The sequence below is a fragment of the Brienomyrus brachyistius genome, unplaced genomic scaffold (assembly GCF_023856365.1).
Source record: "Brienomyrus brachyistius isolate T26 unplaced genomic scaffold, BBRACH_0.4 scaffold210, whole genome shotgun sequence".
In the NCBI taxonomy this organism is placed as follows: domain Eukaryota; kingdom Metazoa; phylum Chordata; class Actinopteri; order Osteoglossiformes; family Mormyridae; genus Brienomyrus; species Brienomyrus brachyistius.
The window spans coordinates 192,501-202,202 of NW_026042485.1; positions in this window are offsets into that span (position 1 = coordinate 192,501).

Consider the following 9,702-nt stretch of genomic DNA (forward strand, 5'->3'; position numbering starts at 1 on the left):
ATTGCGAAAAAAAACACAAAAAAAGAAGAAATATCTATATATATATATATATATATATATATATATATACACATATATATATGGGTGTATCGAGACTAGATGGTCAGGTTGGATAACTAAGGTGCACTAAAATTGGGGGAGCAGGCAAGGCATGTCACCCCAGGTGTGTGACAAATATTTTATATATATGTATATATATATTCCATCCACCATCCCTCCTTCACGGAGAACTGCATTATTTTTATTGTCCATTGCGAAAAAAAAAAAAAAAAGAAGAAATATCTATATATATATATATATATATATATATATATATATATATATATATATATACATATATATATACATATATATATACATATATATATATGGGTGTATCGAGACTAGATGGTCAGGTTGGATAACTAAGGTGCACTAAAATTGGGGGAGCAGGCATGGCATGTCACCCCAGTTGTGTGACAATTACTTTATATATATGTATATATATAGTCCATCCACCATCCCTCCTTTACGGAGAACTGCGTTATTTTTATTGTCCATTGCGAAAAAAAGAAAAAAGAAGAAATATCTATATATATATATATATATATATATATATATATATATATATATACACATATATATATGGGTGTATCGAGACTAGATGGTCAGGTTGGATAACAAAGGTGCACTAAAATTGGGGGAGCAGGCAAGGCATGTCACCCCAGGTGTGTGACAATTATTTTATATATATGTATATATATATTCCATCCACCATCCCTCCTTCACGGAGAACTGCGTTATTTTTATTGTCCATTGCGAAAAAAAACACAAAAAAAGAAGAAATATCTATATATATATATATACACATATATATATGGGTGTATCGAGACTAGATGGTCAGGTTGGATAACTAAGGTGCACTAAAATTGGGGGAGCAGGCAAGGCATGTCACCCCAGGTGTGTGACAATTATTTTATATATATGTATATATATATTCCATCCACCACCCCTCCTTTAAGGAGGACTGCTTTATTTTAAATGTCCATTGCGAAAAAAAAACACAAAAAATAAACAAAGAAAAACAACGTGTCTGCTATTGGTTGTGTATGTGTATCTACATGTGTGGGGTGTACAGGTAAGTGTGGATGCATACCTATATATGGATGTATTTATGCGTGTGTGTGAGTGTAGCGATTTGTCCATGGATGTGCTAATAGTTGATGTGGGGAGTAGCAGCGACACCCCCCCCATTCTGACCCCCCGGCATGCGACCACCAGTAGTGCTGAGGGGGAGCGGGAAGTAGAGGGGGGCCGTGGAAAGGGCCCACCCCACTTTCCAGGAAGCCGAACCCAGGGCCACAGAAGAAGGTAGGCACCCCCACCCAGCACAAGACCAAACCACAAAGCCGTCTTCGACGCACGTAGTGTCCCAAAGTACCCGGAATACCCGTCAGGACCCTGACCCACAGTGACACAACTCACGCACCAACCCAGCCCACCACCAGCAGAAGGGGTCAGACCCCTTCGGGACCACCCATAACACCCGACAAACTGCGCAGGCTCAGGGAGATATATGTCACGCTGGTTGCGTGACAATTATTTTTTTTTACATGCATATTCCCTCCACCACCCCTCCTCTGCGGAGGACTACTTTATTTTAAATTTCCATTATAAAGAAAAAAATACACAAAAACAAAGAAAAACAAAAAGAAAATAAAAATACTAAAAATAAATAAAAAGAAAAACAATTAGAGCAAATAACAATAGTAATAGCAATAACAAAAATGATGAGTACAGCTGCAGTTATGACAACAACAATAACAATAAATAGCAACATCAACCTCCATATAATAATTATTTTTTTTTACATGTATATTCCCTCCACCACCCCTCCTCTGCGGAGGACTGTTTTTTTTTTTCAATCAAAAATGTTTTTTTCATTTTTTATCAAAAATGATAAATACAGCTGCAGTTATGATAACAACAATAACAATAAATAGCAACATCAACCTCCATATAATAATTATTTTTTTTTACATGTATATTCCCTCCACCACCCCTCCTCTGCGGAGGACTGTTTTTTTTTCATGTCCATTGCGAAAAAAACACAAAAAATTAAGAAAAACAAAAAGAAAATAAAAATAATAAAAATAAATAAAAAGAAAAACAACTAGAGCCAATAACAAAAGTAATAGCAATAACAAAAATAATAAGTACAGCTGCAGCTGTGATAACAACAATAACAATAAATAGCAACATCAACCACCACATAATACAAATTTACAACAACGTATTGTCATCAAGGATGTGCCACTGTGGGTCAAGGACCAGGCAGGTGTTCCGGGTACTCTCCAGACCCCCCCCGGGACCACCCACCACACCCTCCAAGGCCCCAGAGAGGGAGAATAAAAGGGGCCCCCTTCAGGCCCCCATCTGCCCCCCGCTCAATGTGTGTGTGTGTAATGTATGTACATGTCGGTGTGTAAGAATGTGTGTGTGAACTGAAGTGTGTGCAATTCAAAACTGCGGTACATTAAAGGTGAGGGAGTGGTCAGGGTACGAGCTCTCCACCGCTGGCAGACGGCAGAATCCCGTGCACCCCACCATATTCCCAAAAAAAAATATATATGGGTGTATCGAGACTAGATGGTCAGTATGGATAACTAAGGAGCACTAAAATTGAGTGAGCAGACAAGGTATGTCACCCTAGTTGTGAGACAATTATTTTATATATCTACATATATATTCCCTCCACCACCCCTCCTCTGCGGAGAACTGCTTTATTTTTAATTTCCATTTCAAACAAAAAAAAACGCAAAAAATAAACAAAGAAAAACAACGTGTGTGCTATTGGTTGTGTATGTGTATCTACATGTGTGGGGTGTACAGGTAAGTGTGGATGCATACCTATATATGTATGTATTTATGCTTGTGTGTGAGTGTAGCGATTTGTCCATGGATGTGCTAATAGTTGATGTGGGGAGTAGCAGCGACACCCCCCCCATTCTGACCACCCGGCATGCGACCACCAGTAGTGCTGAGGGGGAGCGGGAAGTAGAGGGGGGCCGTGGAAAGGGCCCACCCCACTTTCCAGGAAGCCGAACCCAGGGCCACAGAAGAAGGTAGGCACCCCCACCCGGCACAAGACCAAACCACAAAGCCGCCTTCGACGCACGTAGTGTCCCAAAGTACCCGGAATACCCATCAGGACCCTGACCCACAGTAACACAACTCACGCACCAACCCAGCCCACCACCAGCAGAAGGGGTCAGACCCCTTCGGGACCACCCATAACACCAAACAAACTGCGCAGGCTCAGGGAGATGTATGTCACGCCGGGTGCGTGACAATTCTTTTTTTTTACATGCATATTCCCTCCACCACACCTCCTCTGCGGAGGACTACTTTATTTTAAATTTCCATTATAAAGAAAAAAAAACACAAAAACAAAGAAAAACAAAAAGAAAATAAAAATACTAAAAATAAATAAAAAGAAAAACAATTAGAGCAAATAACAATAGTAATAGCAATAACAAAAATGATAAGTACAGCTGCAGTTATGACAACAACAATAACAATAAATAGCAACATCAACCTCCATATAATAATTATTTTTTTTTACATGTATATTCCCTCCACCACCCCTCCTCTGCGGAGGACTATTTTTTTTTTTTCAATCAAAAATGTTTTTTTCATTTTTTATCAAAAATGATAAATACAGCTGCAGTTATGATAACAACAATAACAATAAATAGCAACATCAACCTCCATATAATAATTATTTTTTTTTTACATGTATATTCCCTCCACCACCCCTCCTCTGCGGAGGACTATTTTTTTTTTTTCATGTCCATTCCGAAAAAAAAACAAAAAATTAAGAAAAACAAAAAGAAAATAAAAATAATAAAAATAAATAAAAAGAAAAACAACTAGAGCCATTAACAAAAGTAATAGCAATTACAAAAATGATAAGTACAGCTGCAGCTGTGATAACAACAATAACAATAAATAGCAACATCAACCACCACATAATACAAATTTACACAAATTTGTGAGGTACAGTCTTTCTACATGTCATTGTAATATTTAAATATGGATGAGGGAATTTGTTTTGTTTTTCAAATCTTACTAGTCTCTTGTCTTTTCGGTCTGAAAGAGATTATTTAGTTTTATGGAACCAATTATGGCAAACTCTCTCTTCAGTCAGAGGTACATGAGTCACATTTGTGAGAGCAGAAATTAATCTAAAGTAGAACAATGTGGGATTATAAAATGGTGCAAATCCTGGAGATGTGAGGCTTGATTAGCGAAACATTAGCATAGGTCAGGTCGACCCGCTCATCACTACTGCCCAAATAATTGCTAATGGGTGTCTAGCTATGTTATGCATGATTCTCCTTATTTATAATTAGCTATATATTATTTTTGAGCATCTAATCCATCTAAGTAGAACAATGTGAAACGGATAAGATGGTGAAAATTTAAGGCTACAGTGCTGTAAAGTAATGTAAAATGTACTTATTACTGTATCTATTGTCAGCAATGTCTTACGCTTGGTTATTTATCAATTCACGTTCTATTTGGGGTCTGTAGATGGTTCGCTATTATCTGTGGTCGGTTTTGGAATGTATCACCTGCGGAAATGTGGGGGTGGGGTTACTGTATATACTGTATACTATGTAAAGCATATATATGTCTAGTCCAAATGTCATTTTAACATTATATTATTAATATTATGAATAAAGGTATATTGTGTGTATAATATGAATGCAACCATTCAAACAAAGACCAATCTGAATACAGACCAAGTCCTGATAATATACATCTCATTATATACAAAGCGTGTGTATGTGCTTATATATTATAATAATAATAATCAATACTTTATTAATCCCCGTGGGTGAATTGTCTTTACACCTCCCTCATTGTGCTCTGTTTTGTGGAGTAAGTTGTCCGTGAAGGGCAGCCACCTGTTGAGGTGCCCAGGGAGCTGGGGGTTAGGGGCCTGGGGGCAAAGGCCCACCGATATGCTGAGGCTGGGTTTGGACCAGTGACCTTGTGATTTTCACCATCTTATACTTTCACATACATACATACGTATATACATATACACACACACACACACACACACGGTGTATCAGGACTAGATGGTCAGTATGGATAATTAAGGTGCATTAAACATGGGTGAGCAGGCAAGGCAGTGTTTCCCCTCGGGGGCGGGGGGGCAGACGGACACCTACAGGATTCATGGTGTTCATGTGTTTCTTTTAACTACAGCAGTCAATATAAAAAATATAAATAGAAAATATAAAAATATTTTAAAAAGCAGATATTTTTGTCTGCTTTTCAGGTGCTTGGTGCGACATATTTTCCGACTCACGCTCTCTGTCCGCTGGTGGGAGTGTGCTCACCTGTGTGTGCGCACATAGGGGCGGAGCTCCGCCATGCATGACAGAGAGCAGAGGAGGCCTGTAAACGCCCGACCGTGTAGAGACAAAAACGTCAAGCTGCTGTGTAAATAACATAAATAACATAAGGCTATTTAGTTTGCTTAATAAAAGGACAATGTATAGTCCTGTTCTATAGAAAAGGTAATGTGTTGTGATTTGGCGCTATATAGAGAATATCTATATATATAGATATAGAGAATTAAATAAAATTAACTTAACCTTCAAGAGGGGGCGGGAGGTGCCGCTGGGAGGGGGGCGGGTAATATAATGGTAGGGGAAACACTGCAAGGCATGTCACCCCACCGCTGGCAGACGGCTGGCAGACGGTATGCTTGGGATGTATTTAAATATTTTTAACATATATTCCCTCCACCACCCCCCCCCTATGCGGAGGACTGCTTTATTTTTATTTCCATTGCAAAAAAAATAAATAAATGGCTACAAGAAGCGTTTGTAAGCTGTGATATCTGCCAGAGGAGGTGTTACTATGTACTGATTATGTAGGGTGGCCAAACTTTTGCAGAGTGCTATAATAATGTTTTTATTTTTGTTCAACTTATGGCATAAAATGCAACTATGCATCAATGTTTGCTGAAAATACTGTATTTTGTTCCATTTCCTAGAGAGACTGTGTTAACATCTTTTCAATTGTAAAATCAGTTATTTGTCAAAGGGTGGCAAAACTTTTGCATAAGACTTGGACTTGGTCTGTATTCAAATTAGTCTCGGTTTGAACGGTTGCGTTCAAATTGTCAAGGAGCATCATACAGCACGATTAATCTGCATTCATTTTTTTTTACTTTTTTCTATATTAATCATGAAACATAACACTAAAAAATCTTTTTAGACCAGAAAGACAAGACTACTAAGATCTGAAAAACAAAACAAATTCCCTCATCCATATTTAAATACTACAATGACAATGTGCCCCACAAACAAAATAACAAAGGAAATTCAGGGAAAATTCATTACTACTGTTGCAAAGAATGTTACACCCCAAGAAAACAGATCAACAGTTCTACAAACAATTTGTAGGTGCTTCTAAAAGCAGTTACTGGGAGATGATATAGAGCTATACATTCCTCAAGAACCAAATTCAGAATACTTTCCAGTTCTAATTATGCCACACAGAGCTCAAAAAGCCAGTTAAGTGGATTCAGTCAAGACAATTAGTAGAATCGGCTGGTTTAGTACCATGCTGGGAGAAAATTAACTTCAATTATGACTTTGACTAACTTTTACCTCAAAAATGAATAGGAAAGTATGTCTGGAATGTTTGGATTCATTTGGAATGCTTTTAATACCACCATAGAGCATTAGTGAAAATACTTTTAAAAAGTTATAACATCATTTTCAAAATGGAAAGCTTTTAAAATGGAACAGCAATTCAGGCAAATCTTTTTGGCAACTTCGTGCTGGCTAGTGAATGGCACTTGCGTCCAAATGCAGTAAAGTCAAACAGATATTTCATGGTTTAAATGTCAAAACAGATTACATTCTATTGCTAATCACCTTTGTACTGTTTTGGAGGAATACACTTAAACACTTAACAAGACACGGAATGCCAGTTTGAATGTCAGTTCTTATATATAGCTCCTCTATGCTGTGCTTATCTTTAATTAATATTCTGACAATCTGCCAATCAGGGCTATTATAAAAGTCCACCATTTAAAATGTGGACTTCCAAACTGGCACAGTCTGGAGTCTTTATACCCAAAAGAACTGCATATGTGGAGGACAGAGAAATATCTTCTAGCACTAACATCTAAATGAGAGTCTTACTTTCTTTATGAACCAAAAAGCACAATTAAATAAATAATAACCAAAATAACAAAAGCTTTGCGTCAAACAATGTACATTACATTAATTTTACATATAAATTAATGTAGGAGGAGCAAATGTATACCAAGGGCTGTATTGTCAAATAGGAGATCGGCAGCATTCTCCCACCTGAGAAAACTGTATTACAATGCCCTTGATAGTGTGTAGAAACACACTCGTCAGCTTTAGTCCTCCTGTACAACGCAAAAGGACTGGCAACCCTCAGGTATTTATGCGTGCGATTGTACGATAAATTCACCCTGACAGTCTCACACTTCTCTTAGCACCAACAGGTCTCATGGAATATATAAAAGGCAACTGCAACAATTATACTCGGCACTAAACATCGAGGCACCAAGCAAATGCAACAGAGCTTGTGTATTTCTCAGGATGCATTCTAGTAAAATGCCCGGAAAATGAGCTGAAGACATATTTCAAGGGGCACTATACAAAACCGATGGAAATTTTACTGATTAAATAAAAGGAAAAGCATCGTTTGAAAAATCACAAATGTTTCTAAGACTCAATGCATCGCTTTTTGACCACATCATAGCGATGAACACATCATTGTTCCTGACAATGCCCTAATACAGAAATAAAACTTTATGTCGGTAAACTCAAAAAGCCTTCACCTGTCACACTGACTGACGATCGCAAACGATTATAAAGCAGCATTTTGCAAAGCGCTGTTTTAAAATAACAGGTACAACACTTACCTTGTCTTCTGGCCAAATTCTTTTCACGGCTTGCCACTCCAACGGTGCTGAAACGAAATTTGTATTTCCTCCTACCTCGTTGGCCCTTCAGTTCTTCTTTTCTCCCATTGGATGTTTTTTTCCTTCTTCTTTGGATATTGTATTTTTAAATGTTAGTTTTTTATTTCCTTTGCATGTTTTTCCTTCTTCTTCTTTGGATATTATTTTTTATTTTTGTTTGTTTTTTTCCTTTGCATGTTTTTCCTTCTTCTTCGGATATTATTATTTTTTTGCTTATTTTTTATACGATATTTTTTTCGTCTTCTTTAAATATTGTTTTTTCGTCTTCTTTAAAAGTAGTGTTTTTCATTCTTTTGATGTTGTTCTACGGAACAAGAGCCGTACAGTGTTACTTCATCTGGAGGCAGCGCCAACTGAACGCCTTGAAGCAGTACCCAGCTCTTTTATAGGGAGCGTCAACCCGAAGTCAAGTTCTAGAACGTTGAACTCACTTTTCATTGGTTTCCCAGCTATGTTGTCAGAATAATGTTTGCTGATTGGTCGAAAATTTTAAAACGTACCCGAGTGCTGTAAAAAAAACTCAAGATCTTGCTACCCTACGGAGCACCCATAAGGTGATTTTTTTTATACGTTATATTCAGCTAATTGTAGAAGGCCGTAATTAGACTAATCCACCCTTTGTCAGAGCTTGAGTGAAGGGAAGCTCCCAAAATCACACGTTAAACAAAAAAAAATATTTTAACTTTATTAAACAATCAACATACAGAAATCATGGGTTTGTTCAAAAGGCATAAACCTATATACTGCACCCCAATAAAGCCAACAAGAGAACAGGTTGCCCAAAGTTTGCTCAGGTACACGCCACAGCACAACCTTAAAAACACATCCAGCACAAATCACACTAGTGAATGACACCGCAAATCACAGCAATAAAAAAGACCCCGATGGGCAATCCAGCACCCAGACTACGGGTGCCAACTGGCCCAGCCTGCCTAATAATGAACCCAAAATATACATACAACAAAGAAAAAGACACAAACAAAAAAGAAAATAAAACTAGCCAGCCGCTCCCACTAAACCCCGCTCCCGGGGCCACTAAGCCGGCTGGCTAGATAATACACGATACAAGCTTGGATAAAACATATTAAAGCAACACCAGGGAGGTTTACATCCAGATCCTTAAAATTATCCACCTGTAATTCCACCTTGAAAACCCCTAAAGAACAGTAGTTTACCCCATAACTCACAGCCCCATTCAAACAAAAAAAAACAGGTTTTTGAGGTAACCTTTAGGTTAGCTCTTCAAAACCAGGTATGAGGACTCTTCAGCCAATCAGTTCTCTAATTAGAAATCTAATTAGGGAGTTGCAGTGAAAACCTGCATACACACCGGCCCTTTGTGGATAAGATTGCTCACCCCTGAAACAAGCAAACAGAAGGGCTGCTACACTGCAAATTCAATATGCCCGCCGATGCTCCACCAAATCTATCAGGACCCTGCCTGTCTTTCCCGTGCCTGCTCCTTTGCCAATATGCCCTACCATCGGAACATGCGCAGCCATCTCGCCCCAGCTATGCCTCCAGTCCTAACTGCAGTTCCTATACCTGCCTATAATTGCCTGGCTACAATCCATCCCCCAAAATGAAACTGATGACCCAACGATCACAGCTAAGAATTCTATCCCCAAACCACTGGTCTTCCTCCCCAACCGAACGATCATTCACTGACTTAT